This window comes from Pleurodeles waltl, unplaced genomic scaffold (assembly GCF_031143425.1).
Source record: "Pleurodeles waltl isolate 20211129_DDA unplaced genomic scaffold, aPleWal1.hap1.20221129 scaffold_247, whole genome shotgun sequence".
NCBI classification, from domain to species: Eukaryota; Metazoa; Chordata; class Amphibia; order Caudata; family Salamandridae; genus Pleurodeles; species Pleurodeles waltl.
In genome coordinates this window covers 196779-223528 of record NW_027149953.1, presented here as the reverse complement: position 1 = coordinate 223528, position 26750 = coordinate 196779, and the positions used below count along the sequence as shown (strand labels likewise).

The following is a 26750-nucleotide window of genomic DNA, read 5'->3' as shown; positions in this document are numbered from 1 at the left end:
ATGCCGCCCCTAGCCGTAGATGCATCTAGATCTCAACGCTTTACTTGCTAATGTAACATAGCTGTGTGTCCTGGAAAAAGAGCAGGGCTACCTTAAGTCATCTCACAAGATGTGGAAGCAGCACTCAACCATATCCTTCTTTGATGTATCCTGAACCAGTTGCCTTGAATACTCTGGCTTTTTCAGATTGCATCTAGCTGTTGTGTGTGGGGAATTATTCATTCTAGAGTCAACCTTATTCCATAAAAAACGGTGCTAGAAAATCCAGCTGTAAGTCATGTGGAATTCCACACCTGACGCTTCCCATTCCAGTGTCATATGTGGTGAATGTACATTCAATAGAATTCCAGGTTTCCATGCGTAGAGCAAAACCACCCCCTACAGGATGTGGGGATGTAGCTCAGTGGTAGAGCGCATGCTTCGCATGTATGAGGCCCCGGGTTCAATCCCCGGCATCTCCAGCTTTTCGCCATGCTAATCTTGCCTTTTGACAGATAGCTAGGCTGGCATCATGAGTAAGGAAGTGAGATGTCATGCAGCTGGTGCCAGAACCCCACTTTCTTCGCCTTGCAAAACCTTTTGAAATGGGGCTATCTCATTTCCCGTGTTTATAGAAAAAAATAATCTTGATTCCATAAGAAACCAAAGTGGTGATTTATCTTGGCATTCTTAGTATAGAAAACGGGCACAGCTGTCTTGGTCATTTATTTGAATTCTTCCTCTAAACCCGAGACTCTTACCAGAAGGTTTAAGAAAAACTGAATGTTTTCTTCATCCTAATCACTTCTGAATGGTCCATTAATCTACTGGTTTTGCTTTTCCAGTTCCTTTCACAGAAGCATTAAAAATGCATGTTCTTCATGCTCCGTACGGAGTAATGACTCTCCTAACTTTCTGTCCTTTCCTTCATGTTCCCATGCTGTCATCCTTTTGCCAGAAATGCCTCCAAAGGGCTGTGGATTCTTCGGCCCCATGCCCTTTCAGGAAAACTCCTTTCTGTAGGATTTCTAATTCTAGGTCCCCTGCTTTCCTTCACGCCAGCACAGCACATTTAGGTAGGTAAGCAATCCCCCTTTATGGTGATAAGATGTAGCTGAGAATGCACTCTAGGAAGTGGCAATTTGTAGAGCAAGCTGCAGGTCATATTCATGATTTTCAAGATTAGACTGCAGTACTCCCACCCCACTCCCGCCGCAACCATTATTGAAAGAAAGATGAATGCAGCATGGAAAGCTGTACTGCCCAATCCTCCGATAGCTCAGTTGGGAGAGCGGAGGACTGTAGTGGAGAAACAGAAATCCTGCTAAAACTCACCTACAATGAGAGTGGCCATGGATATGAAAGAGGGAATCTAGAAAGACACCAACTCCTTAAAACTGAGCAAGATGCGATGTGGAGTAATAGCTTACAGATTTGGAGAAAATCTGAGATGTTTCTCTTGACAAAAGAAACACTGCAATGCCCTCTCTGAGGATGGAACTCAGGACCTTCAGATTATGAGACTGACGCGCTGCCTACTGCGCTAAGAAGGCTGCTTGAAACCGCTAACAAATGCGTCTACACACCATGAAGAGGGAAGGTAGCAAAAATGCTGTTCTCATGTTGGAATATCAATACAGTACGGTTGCCTCGCTGGATTAAAATCGTCTGCAGTTATAATGGTCAGAAGACTGCTCTTTCCCAGTGATTAAACCCACACCCCATACATTTAGAGATGCAAAAGAAATCAGGGCATACCATTCACCTCTCTAAGAAAGATCGTGCCATTTTTTCCCCCACATAACTGAGAATGAAATGGACTAAAACCCAGAATTAACATGCCGCCCCTAGCCGTAGATGCATCTAGATCTCAACGCTTTACTTGCTAATGTAACATAGCTGTGTGTCCTGGAAAAAGAGCAGGGCTACCTTAAGTCATCTCACAAGATGTGGAAGCAGCACTCAACCATATCCTTCTTTGATGTATCCTGAACCAGTTGCCTTGAATACTCTGGCTTTTTCAGATTGCATCTAGCTGTTGTGTGTGGGGAATTATTCATTCTAGAGTCAACCTTATTCCATAAAAAACGGTGCTAGAAAATCCAGCTGTAAGTCATGTGGAATTCCACACCTGACGCTTCCCATTCCAGTGTCATATGTGGTGAATGTACATTCAATAGAATTCCAGGTTTCCATGCGTAGAGCAAAACCACCCCCTACAGGATGTGGGGATGTAGCTCAGTGGTAGAGCGCATGCTTCGCATGTATGAGGCCCCGGGTTCAATCCCCGGCATCTCCAGCTTTTCGCCATGCTAATCTTGCCTTTTGACAGATAGCTAGGCTGGCATCATGAGTAAGGAAGTGAGATGTCATGCAGCTGGTGCCAGAACCCCACTTTCTTCGCCTTGCAAAACCTTTTGAAATGGGGCTATCTCATTTCCCGTGTTTATAGAAAAAAATAATCTTGATTCCATAAGAAACCAAAGTGGTGATTTATCTTGGCATTCTTAGTATAGAAAACGGGCACAGCTGTCTTGGTCATTTATTTGAATTCTTCCTCTAAACCCGAGACTCTTACCAGAAGGTTTAAGAAAAACTGAATGTTTTCTTCATCCTAATCACTTCTGAATGGTCCATTAATCTACTGGTTTTGCTTTTCCAGTTCCTTTCACAGAAGCATTAAAAATGCATGTTCTTCATGCTCCGTACGGAGTAATGACTCTCCTAACTTTCTGTCCTTTCCTTCATGTTCCCATGCTGTCATCCTTTTGCCAGAAATGCATCCAAAGGGCTGTGGATTCTTCGGCCCCATGCCCTTTCAGGAAAACTCCTTTCAGTAGGATTTCTAATTCTAGGTCCCCTGCTTTCCTTCACGCCAGCACAGCACATTTAGGTAGGTAAGCAATCCCCCTTTATGGTGATAAGATGTAGCTGAGAATGCACTATAGGAAGTGGCAATTTGTAGAGCAAGCTGCAGGTCATATTCATGATTTTCAAGATTAGACTGCAGTACTCCCACCCCACTCCCGCCGCAACCATTATTGAAAGAAAGATGAATGCAGCATGGAAAGCTGTACTGCCCAATCCTCCGATAGCTCAGTTGGGAGAGCGGAGGACTGTAGTGGAGAAACAGAAATCCTGCTAAAACTCACCTACAATGAGAGTGGCCATGGATATGAAAGAGGGAATCTAGAAAGACACCAACTCCTTAAAACTGAGCAAGATGCGATGTGGAGTAATAGCTTACAGATTTGGAGAAAATCTGAGATGTTTCTCTTGACAAAAGAAACACTGCAATGCCCTCTCTGAGGATGGAACTCAGGACCTTCAGATTATGAGACTGACGCGCTGCCTACTGCGCTAAGAAGGCTGCTTGAAACCGCTAACAAATGCGTCTACACACCATGAAGAGGGAAGGTAGCAAAAATGCTGTTCTCATGTTGGAATATCAATACAGTACGGTTGCCTCGCTGGATTAAAATCGTCTGCAGTTATAATGGTCAGAAGACTGCTCTTTCCCAGTGATTAAACCCACACCCCATACATTTAGAGATGCAAAAGAAATCAGGGCATACCATTCACCTCTCTAAGAAAGATCGTGCCATTTTTTCCCCCACATAACTGAGAATGAAATGGACTAAAACCCAGAATTAACATGCCGCCCCTAGCCGTAGATGCATCTAGATCTCAACGCTTTACTTGCTAATGTAACATAGCTGTGTGTCCTGCAAAAAGAGCAGGGCTACCTTATGTCATCTCACAAGATGTGGAAGCAGCACTCAACCATATCCTTCTTTGATGTATCCTGAACCAGTTGCCTTGAATACTCTGGCTTTTTCAGATTGCATCTAGCTGTTGTGTGTGGGGAATTATTCATTCTAGAGTCAACCTTATTCCATAAAAAACGGTGCTAGAAAATCCAGCTGTAAGTCATGTGGAATTCCACACCTGACGCTTCCCATTCCAGTGTCATATGTGGTGAATGTACATTCAATAGAATTCCAGGTTTCCATGCGTAGAGCAAAACCACCCCCTACGGGATGTAGCTCAGTGGTAGAGCGCATGCTTCGCATGTATGAGGCCCCAGGTTCAATCCCCGGCATCTCCAGCTTTTTGCCATGCTAATCTTGCCTTTTGACAGATAGCTAGGCTGGCATCATGAGTAAGGAAGTGAGATGTCATGCAGCTGGTGCCAGAACCCCACTTTCTTCGCCTTGCAAAACCTTTTGAAATGGGGCTATCTCATTTCCCGTGTTTATAGAAAAAAATAATCTTGATTCCATAAGAAACCAAAGTGGTGATTTATCTTGGCATTCTTAGTATAGAAAACGGGCACAGCTGTCTTGGTCATTTATTTGAATTCTTCCTCTAAACCCGAGACTCTTACCAGAAGGTTTAAGAAAAACTGAATGTTTTCTTCATCCTAATCACTTCTGAATGGTCCATTAATCTACTGGTTTTGCTTTTCCAGTTCCTTTCACAGAAGCATTAAAAATGCATGTTCTTCATGCTCCGTACGGAGTAATGACTCTCCTAACTTTCTGTCCTTTCCTTCATGTTCCCATGCTGTCATCCTTTTGCCAGAAATGCCTCCAAAGGGCTGTGGATTCTTCGGCCCCATGCCCTTTCAGGAAAACTCCTTTGAGTAGGATTTCTAATTCTAGGTCCCCTGCTTTCCTTCACGCCAGCACAGCACATTTAGGTAGGTAAGCAATCCCCCTTTATGGTGATAAGATGTAGCTGAGAATGCACTATAGGAAGTGGCAATTTGTAGAGCAAGCTGCAGGTCATATTCATGATTTTCAAGATTAGACTGCAGTACTCCCACCCCACTCCCGCCGCAACCATTATTGAAAGAAAGATGAATGCAGCATGGAAAGCTGTACTGCCCAATCCTCCGATAGCTCAGTTGGGAGAGCGGAGGACTGTAGTGGAGAAACAGAAATCCTGCTAAAACTCACCTACAATGAGAGTGGCCATGGATATGAAAGAGGGAATCTAGAAAGACACCAACTCCTTAAAACTGAGCAAGATGCGATGTGGAGTAATAGCTTACAGATTTGGAGAAAATCTGAGATGTTTCTCTTGACAAAAGAAACACTGCAATGCCCTCTCTGAGGATGGAACTCAGGACCTTCAGATTATGAGACTGACGCGCTGCCTACTGCGCTAAGAAGGCTGCTTGAAACCGCTAACAAATGCGTCTACACACCATGAAGAGGGAAGGTAGCAAAAATGCTGTTCTCATGTTGGAATATCAATACAGTACGGTTGCCTCGCTGGATTAAAATCGTCTGCAGTTATAATGGTCAGAAGACTGCTCTTTCCCAGTGATTAAACCCACACCCCATACATTTAGAGATGCAAAAGAAATCAGGGCATACCATTCACCTCTCTAAGAAAGATCGTGCCATTTTTTCCCCCACATAACTGAGAATGAAATGGACTAAAAGCCAGAATTAACATGCCGCCCCTAGCCGTAGATGCATCTAGATCTCAACGCTTTACTTGCTAATGTAACATAGCTGTGTGTCCTGCAAAAAGAGCAGGGCTACCTTAAGTCATCTCACAAGATGTGGAAGCAGCACTCAACCATATCCTTCTTTGATGTATCCTGAACCAGTTGCCTTGAATACTCTGGCTTTTTCAGATTGCATCTAGCTGTTGTGTGTGGGGAATTATTCATTCTAGAGTCAACCTTATTCCATAAAAAACGGTGCTAGAAAATCCAGCTGTAAGTCATGTGGAATTCCACACCTGACGCTTCCCATTCCAGTGTCATATGTGGTGAATGTACATTCAATAGAATTCCAGGTTTCCATGCGTAGAGCAAAACCACCCCCTACAGGATGTGGGGATGTAGCTCAGTGGTAGAGCGCATGCTTCGCATGTATGAGGCCCCGGGTTCAATCCCCGGCATCTCCAGCTTTTCGCCATGCTAATCTTGCCTTTTGACAGATAGCTAGGCTGGCATCATGAGTAAGGAAGTGAGATGTCATGCAGCTGGTGCCAGAACCCCACTTTCTTCGCCTTGCAAAACCTTTTGAAATGGGGCTATCTCATTTCCCGTGTTTATAGAAAAAAATAATCTTGATTCCATAAGAAACCAAAGTGGTGATTTATCTTGGCATTCTTAGTATAGAAAACGGGCACAGCTGTCTTGGTCATTTATTTGAATTCTTCCTCTAAACCCGAGACTCTTACCAGAAGGTTTAAGAAAAACTGAATGTTTTCTTCATCCTAATCACTTCTGAATGGTCCATTAATCTACTGGTTTTGCTTTTCCAGTTCCTTTCACAGAAGCATTAAAAATGCATGTTCTTCATGCTCCGTACGGAGTAATGACTCTCCTAACTTTCTGTCCTTTCCTTCATGTTCCCATGCTGTCATCCTTTTGCCAGAAATGCATCCAAAGGGCTGTGGATTCTTCGGCCCCATGCCCTTTCAGGAAAACTCCTTTCAGTAGGATTTCTAATTCTAGGTCCCCTGCTTTCCTTCACGCCAGCACAGCACATTTAGGTAGGTAAGCAATCCCCCTTTATGGTGATAAGATGTAGCTGAGAATGCACTATAGGAAGTGGCAATTTGTAGAGCAAGCTGCAGGTCATATTCATGATTTTCAAGATTAGACTGCAGTACTCCCACCCCACTCCCGCCGCAACCATTATTGAAAGAAAGATGAATGCAGCATGGAAAGCTGTACTGCCCAATCCTCCGATAGCTCAGTTGGGAGAGCGGAGGACTGTAGTGGAGAAACAGAAATCCTGCTAAAACTCACCTACAATGAGAGTGGCCATGGATATGAAAGAGGGAATCTAGAAAGACACCAACTCCTTAAAACTGAGCAAGATGCGATGTGGAGTAATAGCTTACAGATTTGGAGAAAATCTGAGATGTTTCTCTTGACAAAAGAAACACTGCAATGCCCTCTCTGAGGATGGAACTCAGGACCTTCAGATTATGAGACTGACGCGCTGCCTACTGCGCTAAGAAGGCTGCTTGAAACCGCTAACAAATGCGTCTACACACCATGAAGAGGGAAGGTAGCAAAAATGCTGTTCTCATGTTGGAATATCAATACAGTACGGTTGCCTCGCTGGATTAAAATCGTCTGCAGTTATAATGGTCAGAAGACTGCTCTTTCCCAGTGATTAAACCCACACCCCATACATTTAGAGATGCAAAAGAAATCAGGGCATACCATTCACCTCTCTAAGAAAGATCGTGCCATTTTTTCCCCCACATAACTGAGAATGAAATGGACTAAAACCCAGAATTAACATGCCGCCCCTAGCCGTAGATGCATCTAGATCTCAACGCTTTACTTGCTAATGTAACATAGCTGTGTGTCCTGCAAAAAGAGCAGGGCTACCTTATGTCATCTCACAAGATGTGGAAGCAGCACTCAACCATATCCTTCTTTGATGTATCCTGAACCAGTTGCCTTGAATACTCTGGCTTTTTCAGATTGCATCTAGCTGTTGTGTGTGGGGAATTATTCATTCTAGAGTCAACCTTATTCCATAAAAAACGGTGCTAGAAAATCCAGCTGTAAGTCATGTGGAATTCCACACCTGACGCTTCCCATTCCAGTGTCATATGTGGTGAATGTACATTCAATAGAATTCCAGGTTTCCATGCGTAGAGCAAAACCACCCCCTACGGGATGTAGCTCAGTGGTAGAGCGCATGCTTCGCATGTATGAGGCCCCAGGTTCAATCCCCGGCATCTCCAGCTTTTTGCCATGCTAATCTTGCCTTTTGACAGATAGCTAGGCTGGCATCATGAGTAAGGAAGTGAGATGTCATGCAGCTGGTGCCAGAACCCCACTTTCTTCGCCTTGCAAAACCTTTTGAAATGGGGCTATCTCATTTCCCGTGTTTATAGAAAAAAATAATCTTGATTCCATAAGAAACCAAAGTGGTGATTTATCTTGGCATTCTTAGTATAGAAAACGGGCACAGCTGTCTTGGTCATTTATTTGAATTCTTCCTCTAAACCCGAGACTCTTACCAGAAGGTTTAAGAAAAACTGAATGTTTTCTTCATCCTAATCACTTCTGAATGGTCCATTAATCTACTGGTTTTGCTTTTCCAGTTCCTTTCACAGAAGCATTAAAAATGCATGTTCTTCATGCTCCGTACGGAGTAATGACTCTCCTAACTTTCTGTCCTTTCCTTCATGTTCCCATGCTGTCATCCTTTTGCCAGAAATGCATCCAAAGGGCTGTGGATTCTTCGGCCCCATGCCCTTTCAGGAAAACTCCTTTCAGTAGGATTTCTAATTCTAGGTCCCCTGCTTTCCTTCACGCCAGCACAGCACATTTAGGTAGGTAAGCAATCCCCCTTTATGGTGATAAGATGTAGCTGAGAATGCACTATAGGAAGTGGCAATTTGTAGAGCAAGCTGCAGGTCATATTCATGATTTTCAAGATTAGACTGCAGTACTCCCACCCCACTCCCGCCGCAACCATTATTGAAAGAAAGATGAATGCAGCATGGAAAGCTGTACTGCCCAATCCTCCGATAGCTCAGTTGGGAGAGCGGAGGACTGTAGTGGAGAAACAGAAATCCTGCTAAAACTCACCTACAATGAGAGTGGCCATGGATATGAAAGAGGGAATCTAGAAAGACACCAACTCCTTAAAACTGAGCAAGATGCGATGTGGAGTAATAGCTTACAGATTTGGAGAAAATCTGAGATGTTTCTCTTGACAAAAGAAACACTGCAATGCCCTCTCTGAGGATGGAACTCAGGACCTTCAGATTATGAGACTGACGCGCTGCCTACTGCGCTAAGAAGGCTGCTTGAAACCGCTAACAAATGCGTCTACACACCATGAAGAGGGAAGGTAGCAAAAATGCTGTTCTCATGTTGGAATATCAATACAGTACGGTTGCCTCGCTGGATTAAAATCGTCTGCAGTTATAATGGTCAGAAGACTGCTCTTTCCCAGTGATTAAACCCACACCCCATACATTTAGAGATGCAAAAGAAATCAGGGCATACCATTCACCTCTCTAAGAAAGATCGTGCCATTTTTTCCCCCACATAACTGAGAATGAAATGGACTAAAACCCAGAATTAACATGCCGCCCCTAGCCGTAGATGCATCTAGATCTCAACGCTTTACTTGCTAATGTAACATAGCTGTGTGTCCTGCAAAAAGAGCAGGGCTACCTTATGTCATCTCACAAGATGTGGAAGCAGCACTCAACCATATCCTTCTTTGATGTATCCTGAACCAGTTGCCTTGAATACTCTGGCTTTTTCAGATTGCATCTAGCTGTTGTGTGTGGGGAATTATTCATTCTAGAGTCAACCTTATTCCATAAAAAACGGTGCTAGAAAATCCAGCTGTAAGTCATGTGGAATTCCACACCTGACGCTTCCCATTCCAGTGTCATATGTGGTGAATGTACATTCAATAGAATTCCAGGTTTCCATGCGTAGAGCAAAACCACCCCCTACGGGATGTAGCTCAGTGGTAGAGCGCATGCTTCGCATGTATGAGGCCCCAGGTTCAATCCCCGGCATCTCCAGCTTTTTGCCATGCTAATCTTGCCTTTTGACAGATAGCTAGGCTGGCATCATGAGTAAGGAAGTGAGATGTCATGCAGCTGGTGCCAGAACCCCACTTTCTTCGCCTTGCAAAACCTTTTGAAATGGGGCTATCTCATTTCCCGTGTTTATAGAAAAAAATAATCTTGATTCCATAAGAAACCAAAGTGGTGATTTATCTTGGCATTCTTAGTATAGAAAACGGGCACAGCTGTCTTGGTCATTTATTTGAATTCTTCCTCTAAACCCGAGACTCTTACCAGAAGGTTTAAGAAAAACTGAATGTTTTCTTCATCCTAATCACTTCTGAATGGTCCATTAATCTACTGGTTTTGCTTTTCCAGTTCCTTTCACAGAAGCATTAAAAATGCATGTTCTTCATGCTCCGTACGGAGTAATGACTCTCCTAACTTTCTGTCCTTTCCTTCATGTTCCCATGCTGTCATCCTTTTGCCAGAAATGCCTCCAAAGGGCTGTGGATTCTTCGGCCCCATGCCCTTTCAGGAAAACTCCTTTGAGTAGGATTTCTAATTCTAGGTCCCCTGCTTTCCTTCACGCCAGCACAGCACATTTAGGTAGGTAAGCAATCCCCCTTTATGGTGATAAGATGTAGCTGAGAATGCACTATAGGAAGTGGCAATTTGTAGAGCAAGCTGCAGGTCATATTCATGATTTTCAAGATTAGACTGCAGTACTCCCACCCCACTCCCGCCGCAACCATTATTGAAAGAAAGATGAATGCAGCATGGAAAGCTGTACTGCCCAATCCTCCGATAGCTCAGTTGGGAGAGCGGAGGACTGTAGTGGAGAAACAGAAATCCTGCTAAAACTCACCTACAATGAGAGTGGCCATGGATATGAAAGAGGGAATCTAGAAAGACACCAACTCCTTAAAACTGAGCAAGATGCGATGTGGAGTAATAGCTTACAGATTTGGAGAAAATCTGAGATGTTTCTCTTGACAAAAGAAACACTGCAATGCCCTCTCTGAGGATGGAACTCAGGACCTTCAGATTATGAGACTGACGCGCTGCCTACTGCGCTAAGAAGGCTGCTTGAAACCGCTAACAAATGCGTCTACACACCATGAAGAGGGAAGGTAGCAAAAATGCTGTTCTCATGTTGGAATATCAATACAGTACGGTTGCCTCGCTGGATTAAAATCGTCTGCAGTTATAATGGTCAGAAGACTGCTCTTTCCCAGTGATTAAACCCACACCCCATACATTTAGAGATGCAAAAGAAATCAGGGCATACCATTCACCTCTCTAAGAAAGATCGTGCCATTTTTTCCCCCACATAACTGAGAATGAAATGGACTAAAAGCCAGAATTAACATGCCGCCCCTAGCCGTAGATGCATCTAGATCTCAACGCTTTACTTGCTAATGTAACATAGCTGTGTGTCCTGCAAAAAGAGCAGGGCTACCTTAAGTCATCTCACAAGATGTGGAAGCAGCACTCAACCATATCCTTCTTTGATGTATCCTGAACCAGTTGCCTTGAATACTCTGGCTTTTTCAGATTGCATCTAGCTGTTGTGTGTGGGGAATTATTCATTCTAGAGTCAACCTTATTCCATAAAAAACGGTGCTAGAAAATCCAGCTGTAAGTCATGTGGAATTCCACACCTGACGCTTCCCATTCCAGTGTCATATGTGGTGAATGTACATTCAATAGAATTCCAGGTTTCCATGCGTAGAGCAAAACCACCCCCTACAGGATGTGGGGATGTAGCTCAGTGGTAGAGCGCATGCTTCGCATGTATGAGGCCCCGGGTTCAATCTCCAGCTTTTCGCCATGCTAATCTTGCCTTTTGACAGATAGCTAGGCTGGCATCATGAGTAAGGAAGTGAGATGTCATGCAGCTGGTGCCAGAACCCCACTTTCTTCGCCTTGCAAAACCTTTTGAAATGGGGCTATCTCATTTCCCGTGTTTATAGAAAAAAATAATCTTGATTCCATAAGAAACCAAAGTGGTGATTTATCTTGGCATTCTTAGTATAGAAAACGGGCACAGCTGTCTTGGTCATTTATTTGAATTCTTCCTCTAAACCCGAGACTCTTACCAGAAGGTTTAAGAAAAACTGAATGTTTTCTTCATCCTAATCACTTCTGAATGGTCCATTAATCTACTGGTTTTGCTTTTCCAGTTCCTTTCACAGAAGCATTAAAAATGCATGTTCTTCATGCTCCGTACGGAGTAATGACTCTCCTAACTTTCTGTCCTTTCCTTCATGTTCCCATGCTGTCATCCTTTTGCCAGAAATGCCTCCAAAGGGCTGTGGATTCTTCGGCCCCATGCCCTTTCAGGAAAACTCCTTTCTGTAGGATTTCTAATTCTAGGTCCCCTGCTTTCCTTCACGCCAGCACAGCACATTTAGGTAGGTAAGCAATCCCCCTTTATGGTGATAAGATGTAGCTGAGAATGCACTCTAGGAAGTGGCAATTTGTAGAGCAAGCTGCAGGTCATATTCATGATTTTCAAGATTAGACTGCAGTACTCCCACCCCACTCCCGCCGCAACCATTATTGAAAGAAAGATGAATGCAGCATGGAAAGCTGTACTGCCCAATCCTCCGATAGCTCAGTTGGGAGAGCGGAGGACTGTAGTGGAGAAACAGAAATCCTGCTAAAACTCACCTACAATGAGAGTGGCCATGGATATGAAAGAGGGAATCTAGAAAGACACCAACTCCTTAAAACTGAGCAAGATGCGATGTGGAGTAATAGCTTACAGATTTGGAGAAAATCTGAGATGTTTCTCTTGACAAAAGAAACACTGCAATGCCCTCTCTGAGGATGGAACTCAGGACCTTCAGATTATGAGACTGACGCGCTGCCTACTGCGCTAAGAAGGCTGCTTGAAACCGCTAACAAATGCGTCTACACACCATGAAGAGGGAAGGTAGCAAAAATGCTGTTCTCATGTTGGAATATCAATACAGTACGGTTGCCTCGCTGGATTAAAATCGTCTGCAGTTATAATGGTCAGAAGACTGCTCTTTCCCAGTGATTAAACCCACACCCCATACATTTAGAGATGCAAAAGAAATCAGGGCATACCATTCACCTCTCTAAGAAAGATCGTGCCATTTTTTCCCCCACATAACTGAGAATGAAATGGACTAAAAGCCAGAATTAACATGCCGCCCCTAGCCGTAGATGCATCTAGATCTCAACGCTTTACTTGCTAATGTAACATAGCTGTGTGTCCTGGAAAAAGAGCAGGGCTACCTTAAGTCATCTCACAAGATGTGGAAGCAGCACTCAACCATATCCTTCTTTGATGTATCCTGAACCAGTTGCCTTGAATACTCTGGCTTTTTCAGATTGCATCTAGCTGTTGTGTGTGGGGAATTATTCATTCTAGAGTCAACCTTATTCCATAAAAAACGGTGCTAGAAAATCCAGCTGTAAGTCATGTGGAATTCCACACCTGACGCTTCCCATTCCAGTGTCATATGTGGTGAATGTACATTCAATAGAATTCCAGGTTTCCATGCGTAGAGCAAAACCACCCCCTACAGGATGTGGGGATGTAGCTCAGTGGTAGAGCGCATGCTTCGCATGTATGAGGCCCCGGGTTCAATCCCCGGCATCTCCAGCTTTTCGCCATGCTAATCTTGCCTTTTGACAGATAGCTAGGCTGGCATCATGAGTAAGGAAGTGAGATGTCATGCAGCTGGTGCCAGAACCCCACTTTCTTCGCCTTGCAAAACCTTTTGAAATGGGGCTATCTCATTTCCCGTGTTTATAGAAAAAAATAATCTTGATTCCATAAGAAACCAAAGTGGTGATTTATCTTGGCATTCTTAGTATAGAAAACGGGCACAGCTGTCTTGGTCATTTATTTGAATTCTTCCTCTAAACCCGAGACTCTTACCAGAAGGTTTAAGAAAAACTGAATGTTTTCTTCATCCTAATCACTTCTGAATGGTCCATTAATCTACTGGTTTTGCTTTTCCAGTTCCTTTCACAGAAGCATTAAAAATGCATGTTCTTCATGCTCCGTACGGAGTAATGACTCTCCTAACTTTCTGTCCTTTCCTTCATGTTCCCATGCTGTCATCCTTTTGCCAGAAATGCCTCCAAAGGGCTGTGGATTCTTCGGCCCCATGCCCTTTCAGGAAAACTCCTTTCTGTAGGATTTCTAATTCTAGGTCCCCTGCTTTCCTTCACGCCAGCACAGCACATTTAGGTAGGTAAGCAATCCCCCTTTATGGTGATAAGATGTAGCTGAGAATGCACTCTAGGAAGTGGCAATTTGTAGAGCAAGCTGCAGGTCATATTCATGATTTTCAAGATTAGACTGCAGTACTCCCACCCCACTCCCGCCGCAACCATTATTGAAAGAAAGATGAATGCAGCATGGAAAGCTGTACTGCCCAATCCTCCGATAGCTCAGTTGGGAGAGCGGAGGACTGTAGTGGAGAAACAGAAATCCTGCTAAAACTCACCTACAATGAGAGTGGCCATGGATATGAAAGAGGGAATCTAGAAAGACACCAACTCCTTAAAACTGAGCAAGATGCGATGTGGAGTAATAGCTTACAGATTTGGAGAAAATCTGAGATGTTTCTCTTGACAAAAGAAACACTGCAATGCCCTCTCTGAGGATGGAACTCAGGACCTTCAGATTATGAGACTGACGCGCTGCCTACTGCGCTAAGAAGGCTGCTTGAAACCGCTAACAAATGCGTCTACACACCATGAAGAGGGAAGGTAGCAAAAATGCTGTTCTCATGTTGGAATATCAATACAGTACGGTTGCCTCGCTGGATTAAAATCGTCTGCAGTTATAATGGTCAGAAGACTGCTCTTTCCCAGTGATTAAACCCACACCCCATACATTTAGAGATGCAAAAGAAATCAGGGCATACCATTCACCTCTCTAAGAAAGATCGTGCCATTTTTTCCCCCACATAACTGAGAATGAAATGGACTAAAACCCAGAATTAACATGCCGCCCCTAGCCGTAGATGCATCTAGATCTCAACGCTTTACTTGCTAATGTAACATAGCTGTGTGTCCTGGAAAAAGAGCAGGGCTACCTTAAGTCATCTCACAAGATGTGGAAGCAGCACTCAACCATATCCTTCTTTGATGTATCCTGAACCAGTTGCCTTGAATACTCTGGCTTTTTCAGATTGCATCTAGCTGTTGTGTGTGGGGAATTATTCATTCTAGAGTCAACCTTATTCCATAAAAAACGGTGCTAGAAAATCCAGCTGTAAGTCATGTGGAATTCCACACCTGACGCTTCCCATTCCAGTGTCATATGTGGTGAATGTACATTCAATAGAATTCCAGGTTTCCATGCGTAGAGCAAAACCACCCCCTACAGGATGTGGGGATGTAGCTCAGTGGTAGAGCGCATGCTTCGCATGTATGAGGCCCCGGGTTCAATCCCCGGCATCTCCAGCTTTTCGCCATGCTAATCTTGCCTTTTGACAGATAGCTAGGCTGGCATCATGAGTAAGGAAGTGAGATGTCATGCAGCTGGTGCCAGAACCCCACTTTCTTCGCCTTGCAAAACCTTTTGAAATGGGGCTATCTCATTTCCCGTGTTTATAGAAAAAAATAATCTTGATTCCATAAGAAACCAAAGTGGTGATTTATCTTGGCATTCTTAGTATAGAAAACGGGCACAGCTGTCTTGGTCATTTATTTGAATTCTTCCTCTAAACCCGAGACTCTTACCAGAAGGTTTAAGAAAAACTGAATGTTTTCTTCATCCTAATCACTTCTGAATGGTCCATTAATCTACTGGTTTTGCTTTTCCAGTTCCTTTCACAGAAGCATTAAAAATGCATGTTCTTCATGCTCCGTACGGAGTAATGACTCTCCTAACTTTCTGTCCTTTCCTTCATGTTCCCATGCTGTCATCCTTTTGCCAGAAATGCATCCAAAGGGCTGTGGATTCTTCGGCCCCATGCCCTTTCAGGAAAACTCCTTTCAGTAGGATTTCTAATTCTAGGTCCCCTGCTTTCCTTCACGCCAGCACAGCACATTTAGGTAGGTAAGCAATCCCCCTTTATGGTGATAAGATGTAGCTGAGAATGCACTATAGGAAGTGGCAATTTGTAGAGCAAGCTGCAGGTCATATTCATGATTTTCAAGATTAGACTGCAGTACTCCCACCCCACTCCCGCCGCAACCATTATTGAAAGAAAGATGAATGCAGCATGGAAAGCTGTACTGCCCAATCCTCCGATAGCTCAGTTGGGAGAGCGGAGGACTGTAGTGGAGAAACAGAAATCCTGCTAAAACTCACCTACAATGAGAGTGGCCATGGATATGAAAGAGGGAATCTAGAAAGACACCAACTCCTTAAAACTGAGCAAGATGCGATGTGGAGTAATAGCTTACAGATTTGGAGAAAATCTGAGATGTTTCTCTTGACAAAAGAAACACTGCAATGCCCTCTCTGAGGATGGAACTCAGGACCTTCAGATTATGAGACTGACGCGCTGCCTACTGCGCTAAGAAGGCTGCTTGAAACCGCTAACAAATGCGTCTACACACCATGAAGAGGGAAGGTAGCAAAAATGCTGTTCTCATGTTGGAATATCAATACAGTACGGTTGCCTCGCTGGATTAAAATCGTCTGCAGTTATAATGGTCAGAAGACTGCTCTTTCCCAGTGATTAAACCCACACCCCATACATTTAGAGATGCAAAAGAAATCAGGGCATACCATTCACCTCTCTAAGAAAGATCGTGCCATTTTTTCCCCCACATAACTGAGAATGAAATGGACTAAAACCCAGAATTAACATGCCGCCCCTAGCCGTAGATGCATCTAGATCTCAACGCTTTACTTGCTAATGTAACATAGCTGTGTGTCCTGCAAAAAGAGCAGGGCTACCTTATGTCATCTCACAAGATGTGGAAGCAGCACTCAACCATATCCTTCTTTGATGTATCCTGAACCAGTTGCCTTGAATACTCTGGCTTTTTCAGATTGCATCTAGCTGTTGTGTGTGGGGAATTATTCATTCTAGAGTCAACCTTATTCCATAAAAAACGGTGCTAGAAAATCCAGCTGTAAGTCATGTGGAATTCCACACCTGACGCTTCCCATTCCAGTGTCATATGTGGTGAATGTACATTCAATAGAATTCCAGGTTTCCATGCGTAGAGCAAAACCACCCCCTACAGGATGTAGCTCAGTGGTAGAGCGCATGCTTCGCATGTATGAGGCCCCAGGTTCAATCCCCGGCATCTCCAGCTTTTTGCCATGCTAATCTTGCCTTTTGACAGATAGCTAGGCTGGCATCATGAGTAAGGAAGTGAGATGTCATGCAGCTGGTGCCAGAACCCCACTTTCTTCGCCTTGCAAAACCTTTTGAAATGGGGCTATCTCATTTCCCGTGTTTATAGAAAAAAATAATCTTGATTCCATAAGAAACCAAAGTGGTGATTTATCTTGGCATTCTTAGTATAGAAAACGGGCACAGCTGTCTTGGTCATTTATTTGAATTCTTCCTCTAAACCCGAGACTCTTACCAGAAGGTTTAAGAAAAACTGAATGTTTTCTTCATCCTAATCACTTCTGAATGGTCCATTAATCTACTGGTTTTGCTTTTCCAGTTCCTTTCACAGAAGCATTAAAAATGCATGTTCTTCATGCTCCGTACGGAGTAATGACTCTCCTAACTTTCTGTCCTTTCCTTCATGTTCCCATGCTGTCATCCTTTTGCCAGAAATGCCTCCAAAGGGCTGTGGATTCTTCGGCCCCATGCCCTTTCAGGAAAACTCCTTTGAGTAGGATTTCTAATTCTAGGTCCCCTGCTTTCCTTCACGCCAGCACAGCACATTTAGGTAGGTAAGCAATCCCCCTTTATGGTGATAAGATGTAGCTGAGAATGCACTATAGGAAGTGGCAATTTGTAGAGCAAGCTGCAGGTCATATTCATGATTTTCAAGATTAGACTGCAGTACTCCCACCCCACTCCCGCCGCAACCATTATTGAAAGAAAGATGAATGCAGCATGGAAAGCTGTACTGCCCAATCCTCCGATAGCTCAGTTGGGAGAGCGGAGGACTGTAGTGGAGAAACAGAAATCCTGCTAAAACTCACCTACAATGAGAGTGGCCATGGATATGAAAGAGGGAATCTAGAAAGACACCAACTCCTTAAAACTGAGCAAGATGCGATGTGGAGTAATAGCTTACAGATTTGGAGAAAATCTGAGATGTTTCTCTTGACAAAAGAAACACTGCAATGCCCTCTCTGAGGATGGAACTCAGGACCTTCAGATTATGAGACTGACGCGCTGCCTACTGCGCTAAGAAGGCTGCTTGAAACCGCTAACAAATGCGTCTACACACCATGAAGAGGGAAGGTAGCAAAAATGCTGTTCTCATGTTGGAATATCAATACAGTACGGTTGCCTCGCTGGATTAAAATCGTCTGCAGTTATAATGGTCAGAAGACTGCTCTTTCCCAGTGATTAAACCCACACCCCATACATTTAGAGATGCAAAAGAAATCAGGGCATACCATTCACCTCTCTAAGAAAGATCGTGCCATTTTTTCCCCCACATAACTGAGAATGAAATGGACTAAAAGCCAGAATTAACATGCCGCCCCTAGCCGTAGATGCATCTAGATCTCAACGCTTTACTTGCTAATGTAACATAGCTGTGTGTCCTGCAAAAAGAGCAGGGCTACCTTAAGTCATCTCACAAGATGTGGAAGCAGCACTCAACCATATCCTTCTTTGATGTATCCTGAACCAGTTGCCTTGAATACTCTGGCTTTTTCAGATTGCATCTAGCTGTTGTGTGTGGGGAATTATTCATTCTAGAGTCAACCTTATTCCATAAAAAACGGTGCTAGAAAATCCAGCTGTAAGTCATGTGGAATTCCACACCTGACGCTTCCCATTCCAGTGTCATATGTGGTGAATGTACATTCAATAGAATTCCAGGTTTCCATGCGTAGAGCAAAACCACCCCCTACAGGATGTGGGGATGTAGCTCAGTGGTAGAGCGCATGCTTCGCATGTATGAGGCCCCGGGTTCAATCCCCGGCATCTCCAGCTTTTCGCCATGCTAATCTTGCCTTTTGACAGATAGCTAGGCTGGCATCATGAGTAAGGAAGTGAGATGTCATGCAGCTGGTGCCAGAACCCCACTTTCTTCGCCTTGCAAAACCTTTTGAAATGGGGCTATCTCATTTCCCGTGTTTATAGAAAAAAATAATCTTGATTCCATAAGAAACCAAAGTGGTGATTTATCTTGGCATTCTTAGTATAGAAAACGGGCACAGCTGTCTTGGTCATTTATTTGAATTCTTCCTCTAAACCCGAGACTCTTACCAGAAGGTTTAAGAAAAACTGAATGTTTTCTTCATCCTAATCACTTCTGAATGGTCCATTAATCTACTGGTTTTGCTTTTCCAGTTCCTTTCACAGAAGCATTAAAAATGCATGTTCTTCATGCTCCGTACGGAGTAATGACTCTCCTAACTTTCTGTCCTTTCCTTCATGTTCCCATGCTGTCATCCTTTTGCCAGAAATGCATCCAAAGGGCTGTGGATTCTTCGGCCCCATGCCCTTTCAGGAAAACTCCTTTCAGTAGGATTTCTAATTCTAGGTCCCCTGCTTTCCTTCACGCCAGCACAGCACATTTAGGTAGGTAAGCAATCCCCCTTTATGGTGATAAGATGTAGCTGAGAATGCACTATAGGAAGTGGCAATTTGTAGAGCAAGCTGCAGGTCATATTCATGATTTTCAAGATTAGACTGCAGTACTCCCACCCCACTCCCGCCGCAACCATTATTGAAAGAAAGATGAATGCAGCATGGAAAGCTGTACTGCCCAATCCTCCGATAGCTCAGTTGGGAGAGCGGAGGACTGTAGTGGAGAAACAGAAATCCTGCTAAAACTCACCTACAATGAGAGTGGCCATGGATATGAAAGAGGGAATCTAGAAAGACACCAACTCCTTAAAACTGAGCAAGATGCGATGTGGAGTAATAGCTTACAGATTTGGAGAAAATCTGAGATGTTTCTCTTGACAAAAGAAACACTGCAATGCCCTCTCTGAGGATGGAACTCAGGACCTTCAGATTATGAGACTGACGCGCTGCCTACTGCGCTAAGAAGGCTGCTTGAAACCGCTAACAAATGCGTCTACACACCATGAAGAGGGAAGGTAGCAAAAATGCTGTTCTCATGTTGGAATATCAATACAGTACGGTTGCCTCGCTGGATTAAAATCGTCTGCAGTTATAATGGTCAGAAGACTGCTCTTTCCCAGTGATTAAACCCACACCCCATACATTTAGAGATGCAAAAGAAATCAGGGCATACCATTCACCTCTCTAAGAAAGATCGTGCCATTTTTTCCCCCACATAACTGAGAATGAAATGGACTAAAACCCAGAATTAACATGCCGCCCCTAGCCGTAGATGCATCTAGATCTCAACGCTTTACTTGCTAATGTAACATAGCTGTGTGTCCTGCAAAAAGAGCAGGGCTACCTTATGTCATCTCACAAGATGTGGAAGCAGCACTCAACCATATCCTTCTTTGATGTATCCTGAACCAGTTGCCTTGAATACTCTGGCTTTTTCAGATTGCATCTAGCTGTTGTGTGTGGGGAATTATTCATTCTAGAGTCAACCTTATTCCATAAAAAACGGTGCTAGAAAATCCAGCTGTAAGTCATGTGGAATTCCACACCTGACGCTTCCCATTCCAGTGTCATATGTGGTGAATGTACATTCAATAGAATTCCAGGTTTCCATGCGTAGAGCAAAACCACCCCCTACGGGATGTAGCTCAGTGGTAGAGCGCATGCTTCGCATGTATGAGGCCCCAGGTTCAATCCCCGGCATCTCCAGCTTTTTGCCATGCTAATCTTGCCTTTTGACAGATAGCTAGGCTGGCATCATGAGTAAGGAAGTGAGATGTCATGCAGCTGGTGCCAGAACCCCACTTTCTTCGCCTTGCAAAACCTTTTGAAATGGGGCTATCTCATTTCCCGTGTTTATAGAAAAAAATAATCTTGATTCCATAAGAAACCAAAGTGGTGATTTATCTTGGCATTCTTAGTATAGAAAACGGGCACAGCTGTCTTGGTCATTTATTTGAATTCTTCCTCTAAACCCGAGACTCTTACCAGAAGGTTTAAGAAAAACTGAATGTTTTCTTCATCCTAATCACTTCTGAATGGTCCATTAATCTACTGGTTTTGCTTTTCCAGTTCCTTTCACAGAAGCATTAAAAATGCATGTTCTTCATGCTCCGTACGGAGTAATGACTCTCCTAACTTTCTGTCCTTTCCTTCATGTTCCCATGCTGTCATCCTTTTGCCAGAAATGCCTCCAAAGGGCTGTGGATTCTTCGGCCCCATGCCCTTTCAGGAAAACTCCTTTGAGTAGGATTTCTAATTCTAGGTCCCCTGCTTTCCTTCACGCCAGCACAGCACATTTAGGTAGGTAAGCAATCCCCCTTTATGGTGATAAGATGTAGCTGAGAATGCACTATAGGAAGTGGCAATTTGTAGAGCAAGCTGCAGGTCATATTCATGATTTTCAAGATTAGACTGCAGTACTCCCACCCCACTCCCGCCGCAACCATTATTGAAAGAAAGATGAATGCAGCATGGAAAGCTGTACTGCCCAATCCTCCGATAGCTCAGTTGGGAGAGCGGAGGACTGTAGTGGAGAAACAGAAATCCTGCTAAAACTCACCTACAATGAGAGTGGCCATGGATATGAAAGAGGGAATCTAGAAAGACACCAACTCCTTAAAACTGAGCAAGATGCGATGTGGAGTAATAGCTTACAGATTTGGAGAAAATCTGAGATGTTTCTCTTGACAAAAGAAACACTGCAATGCCCTCTCTGAGGATGGAACTCAGGACCTTCAGATTATGAGACTGACGCGCTGCCTACTGCGCTAAGAAGGCTGCTTGAAACCGCTAACAAATGCGTCTACACACCATGAAGAGGGAAGGTAGCAAAAATGCTGTTCTCATGTTGGAATATCAATACAGTACGGTTGCCTCGCTGGATTAAAATCGTCTGCAGTTATAATGGTCAGAAGACTGCTCTTTCCCAGTGATTAAACCCACACCCCATACATTTAGAGATGCAAAAGAAATCAGGGCATACCATTCACCTCTCTAAGAAAGATCGTGCCATTTTTTCCCCCACATAACTGAGAATGAAATGGACTAAAAGCCAGAATTAACATGCCGCCCCTAGCCGTAGATGCATCTAGATCTCAACGCTTTACTTGCTAATGTAACATAGCTGTGTGTCCTGCAAAAAGAGCAGGGCTACCTTAAGTCATCTCACAAGATGTGGAAGCAGCACTCAACCATATCCTTCTTTGATGTATCCTGAACCAGTTGCCTTGAATACTCTGGCTTTTTCAGATTGCATCTAGCTGTTGTGTGTGGGGAATTATTCATTCTAGAGTCAACCTTATTCCATAAAAAACGGTGCTAGAAAATCCAGCTGTAAGTCATGTGGAATTCCACACCTGACGCTTCCCATTCCAGTGTCATATGTGGTGAATGTACATTCAATAGAATTCCAGGTTTCCATGCGTAGAGCAAAACCACCCCCTACAGGATGTGGGGATGTAGCTCAGTGGTAGAGCGCATGCTTCGCATGTATGAGGCCCCGGGTTCAATCCCCGGCATCTCCAGCTTTTCGCCATGCTAATCTTGCCTTTTGACAGATAGCTAGGCTGGCATCATGAGTAAGGAAGTGAGATGTCATGCAGCTGGTGCCAGAACCCCACTTTCTTCGCCTTGCAAAACCTTTTGAAATGGGGCTATCTCATTTCCCGTGTTTATAGAAAAAAATAATCTTGATTCCATAAGAAACCAAAGTGGTGATTTATCTTGGCATTCTTAGTATAGAAAACGGGCACAGCTGTCTTGGTCATTTATTTGAATTCTTCCTCTAAACCCGAGACTCTTACCAGAAGGTTTAAGAAAAACTGAATGTTTTCTTCATCCTAATCACTTCTGAATGGTCCATTAATCTACTGGTTTTGCTTTTCCAGTTCCTTTCACAGAAGCATTAAAAATGCATGTTCTTCATGCTCCGTACGGAGTAATGACTCTCCTAACTTTCTGTCCTTTCCTTCATGTTCCCATGCTGTCATCCTTTTGCCAGAAATGCCTCCAAAGGGCTGTGGATTCTTCGGCCCCATGCCCTTTCAGGAAAACTCCTTTGAGTAGGATTTCTAATTCTAGGTCCCCTGCTTTCCTTCACGCCAGCACAGCACATTTAGGTAGGTAAGCAATCCCCCTTTATGGTGATAAGATGTAGCTGAGAATGCACTATAGGAAGTGGCAATTTGTAGAGCAAGCTGCAGGTCATATTCATGATTTTCAAGATTAGACTGCAGTACTCCCACCCCACTCCCGCCGCAACCATTATTGAAAGAAAGATGAATGCAGCATGGAAAGCTGTACTGCCCAATCCTCCGATAGCTCAGTTGGGAGAGCGGAGGACTGTAGTGGAGAAACAGAAATCCTGCTAAAACTCACCTACAATGAGAGTGGCCATGGATATGAAAGAGGGAATCTAGAAAGACACCAACTCCTTAAAACTGAGCAAGATGCGATGTGGAGTAATAGCTTACAGATTTGGAGAAAATCTGAGATGTTTCTCTTGACAAAAGAAACACTGCAATGCCCTCTCTGAGGATGGAACTCAGGACCTTCAGATTATGAGACTGACGCGCTGCCTACTGCGCTAAGAAGGCTGCTTGAAACCGCTAACAAATGCGTCTACACACCATGAAGAGGGAAGGTAGCAAAAATGCTGTTCTCATGTTGGAATATCAATACAGTACGGTTGCCTCGCTGGATTAAAATCGTCTGCAGTTATAATGGTCAGAAGACTGCTCTTTCCCAGTGATTAAACCCACACCCCATACATTTAGAGATGCAAAAGAAATCAGGGCATACCATTCACCTCTCTAAGAAAGATCGTGCCATTTTTTCCCCCACATAACTGAGAATGAAATGGACTAAAACCCAGAATTAACATGCCGCCCCTAGCCGTAGATGCATCTAGATCTCAACGCTTTACTTGCTAATGTAACATAGCTGTGTGTCCTGCAAAAAGAGCAGGGCTACCTTATGTCATCTCACAAGATGTGGAAGCAGCACTCAACCATATCCTTCTTTGATGTATCCTGAACCAGTTGCCTTGAATACTCTGGCTTTTTCAGATTGCATCTAGCTGTTGTGTGTGGGGAATTATTCATTCTAGAGTCAACCTTATTCCATAAAAAACGGTGCTAGAAAATCCAGCTGTAAGTCATGTGGAATTCCACACCTGACGCTTCCCATTCCAGTGTCATATGTGGTGAATGTACATTCAATAGAATTCCAGGTTTCCATGCGTAGAGCAAAACCACCCCCTACGGGATGTAGCTCAGTGGTAGAGCGCATGCTTCGCATGTATGAGGCCCCAGGTTCAATCCCCGGCATCTCCAGCTTTTTGCCATGCTAATCTTGCCTTTTGACAGATAGCTAGGCTGGCATCATGAGTAAGGAAGTGAGATGTCATGCAGCTGGTGCCAGAACCCCACTTTCTTCGCCTTGCAAAACCTTTTGAAATGGGGCTATCTCATTTCCCGTGTTTATAGAAAAAAATAATCTTGATTCCATAAGAAACCAAAGTGGTGATTTATCTTGGCATTCTTAGTATAGAAAACGGGCACAGCTGTCTTGGTCATTTATTTGAATTCTTCCTCTAAACCCGAGACTCTTACCAGAAGGTTTAAGAAAAACTGAATGTTTTCTTCATCCTAATCACTTCTGAATGGTCCATTAATCTACTGGTTTTGCTTTTCCAGTTCCTTTCACAGAAGCATTAAAAATGCATGTTCTTCATGCTCCGTACGGAGTAATGACTCTCCTAACTTTCTGTCCTTTCCTTCATGTTCCCATGCTGTCATCCTTTTGCCAGAAATGCCTCCAAAGGGCTGTGGATTCTTCGGCCCCATGCCCTTTCAGGAAAACTCCTTTGAGTAGGATTTCTAATTCTAGGTCCCCTGCTTTCCTTCACGCCAGCACAGCACATTTAGGTAGGTAAGCAATCCCCCTTTATGGTGATAAGATGTAGCTGAGAATGCACTATAGGAAGTGGCAATTTGTAGAGCAAGCTGCAGGTCATATTCATGATTTTCAAGATTAGACTGCAGTACTCCCACCCCACTCCCGCCGCAACCATTATTGAAAGAAAGATGAATGCAGCATGGAAAGCTGTACTGCCCAATCCTCCGATAGCTCAGTTGGGAGAGCGGAGGACTGTAGTGGAGAAACAGAAATCCTGCTAAAACTCACCTACAATGAGAGTGGCCATGGATATGAAAGAGGGAATCTAGAAAGACACCAACTCCTTAAAACTGAGCAAGATGCGATGTGGAGTAATAGCTTACAGATTTGGAGAAAATCTGAGATGTTTCTCTTGACAAAAGAAACACTGCAATGCCCTCTCTGAGGATGGAACTCAGGACCTTCAGATTATGAGACTGACGCGCTGCCTACTGCGCTAAGAAGGCTGCTTGAAACCGCTAACAAATGCGTCTACACACCATGAAGAGGGAAGGTAGCAAAAATGCTGTTCTCATGTTGGAATATCAATACAGTACGGTTGCCTCGCTGGATTAAAATCGTCTGCAGTTATAATGGTCAGAAGACTGCTCTTTCCCAGTGATTAAACCCACACCCCATACATTTAGAGATGCAAAAGAAATCAGGGCATACCATTCACCTCTCTAAGAAAGATCGTGCCATTTTTTCCCCCACATAACTGAGAATGAAATGGACTAAAAGCCAGAATTAACATGCCGCCCCTAGCCGTAGATGCATCTAGATCTCAACGCTTTACTTGCTAATGTAACATAGCTGTGTGTCCTGCAAAAAGAGCAGGGCTACCTTAAGTCATCTCACAAGATGTGGAAGCAGCACTCAACCATATCCTTCTTTGATGTATCCTGAACCAGTTGCCTTGAATACTCTGGCTTTTTCAGATTGCATCTAGCTGTTGTGTGTGGGGAATTATTCATTCTAGAGTCAACCTTATTCCATAAAAAACGGTGCTAGAAAATCCAGCTGTAAGTCATGTGGAATTCCACACCTGACGCTTCCCATTCCAGTGTCATATGTGGTGAATGTACATTCAATAGAATTCCAGGTTTCCATGCGTAGAGCAAAACCACCCCCTACAGGATGTGGGGATGTAGCTCAGTGGTAGAGCGCATGCTTCGCATGTATGAGGCCCCGGGTTCAATCCCCGGCATCTCCAGCTTTTCGCCATGCTAATCTTGCCTTTTGACAGATAGCTAGGCTGGCATCATGAGTAAGGAAGTGAGATGTCATGCAGCTGGTGCCAGAACCCCACTTTCTTCGCCTTGCAAAACCTTTTGAAATGGGGCTATCTCATTTCCCGTGTTTATAGAAAAAAATAATCTTGATTCCATAAGAAACCAAAGTGGTGATTTATCTTGGCATTCTTAGTATAGAAAACGGGCACAGCTGTCTTGGTCATTTATTTGAATTCTTCCTCTAAACCCGAGACTCTTACCAGAAGGTTTAAGAAAAACTGAATGTTTTCTTCATCCTAATCACTTCTGAATGGTCCATTAATCTACTGGTTTTGCTTTTCCAGTTCCTTTCACAGAAGCATTAAAAATGCATGTTCTTCATGCTCCGTACGGAGTAATGACTCTCCTAACTTTCTGTCCTTTCCTTCATGTTCCCATGCTGTCATCCTTTTGCCAGAAATGCCTCCAAAGGGCTGTGGATTCTTCGGCCCCATGCCCTTTCAGGAAAACTCCTTTGAGTAGGATTTCTAATTCTAGGTCCCCTGCTTTCCTTCACGCCAGCACAGCACATTTAGGTAGGTAAGCAATCCCCCTTTATGGTGATAAGATGTAGCTGAGAATGCACTATAGGAAGTGGCAATTTGTAGAGCAAGCTGCAGGTCATATTCATGATTTTCAAGATTAGACTGCAGTACTCCCACCCCACTCCCGCCGCAACCATTATTGAAAGAAAGATGAATGCAGCATGGAAAGCTGTACTGCCCAATCCTCCGATAGCTCAGTTGGGAGAGCGGAGGACTGTAGTGGAGAAACAGAAATCCTGCTAAAACTCACCTACAATGAGAGTGGCCATGGATATGAAAGAGGGAATCTAGAAAGACACCAACTC

General features: G+C 43.8%; 9 non-coding genes across 9 annotated transcripts; all 9 read left to right on the top strand.

Annotated features, from left to right (window-relative positions):
• The first annotated feature begins 389 nt into the window (after positions 1–389).
• TRNAA-CGC (transfer RNA alanine (anticodon CGC)) lies at positions 390–461 on the top strand. Its single transcript has one exon. It is a non-coding gene; the product is annotated as a tRNA-Ala (tRNA).
• A 1745-nt stretch (positions 462–2206) lies between these two features.
• Positions 2207–2278, top strand: TRNAA-CGC (transfer RNA alanine (anticodon CGC)). Its single transcript has one exon. It is a non-coding gene; the product is annotated as a tRNA-Ala (tRNA).
• Positions 2279–5832: 3554 nt separating this feature from the next.
• TRNAA-CGC (transfer RNA alanine (anticodon CGC)) lies at positions 5833–5904 on the top strand. The gene has a single exon. It is a non-coding gene; the product is annotated as a tRNA-Ala (tRNA).
• Positions 5905–13075: 7171 nt separating this feature from the next.
• Positions 13076–13147, top strand: TRNAA-CGC (transfer RNA alanine (anticodon CGC)). Its single transcript has one exon. It is a non-coding gene; the product is annotated as a tRNA-Ala (tRNA).
• Positions 13148–14892: 1745 nt separating this feature from the next.
• On the top strand, positions 14893–14964 carry TRNAA-CGC (transfer RNA alanine (anticodon CGC)). Its single transcript has one exon. It is a non-coding gene; the product is annotated as a tRNA-Ala (tRNA).
• A 1739-nt stretch (positions 14965–16703) lies between these two features.
• TRNAA-CGC (transfer RNA alanine (anticodon CGC)) lies at positions 16704–16773 on the top strand. Its single transcript has one exon. It is a non-coding gene; the product is annotated as a tRNA-Ala (tRNA).
• A 1745-nt stretch (positions 16774–18518) lies between these two features.
• On the top strand, positions 18519–18590 carry TRNAA-CGC (transfer RNA alanine (anticodon CGC)). Its single transcript has one exon. It is a non-coding gene; the product is annotated as a tRNA-Ala (tRNA).
• A 3554-nt stretch (positions 18591–22144) lies between these two features.
• TRNAA-CGC (transfer RNA alanine (anticodon CGC)) lies at positions 22145–22216 on the top strand. Its single transcript has one exon. It is a non-coding gene; the product is annotated as a tRNA-Ala (tRNA).
• A 3554-nt stretch (positions 22217–25770) lies between these two features.
• TRNAA-CGC (transfer RNA alanine (anticodon CGC)) lies at positions 25771–25842 on the top strand. The gene has a single exon. It is a non-coding gene; the product is annotated as a tRNA-Ala (tRNA).
• Positions 25843–26750: the final 908 nt, after the last annotated feature.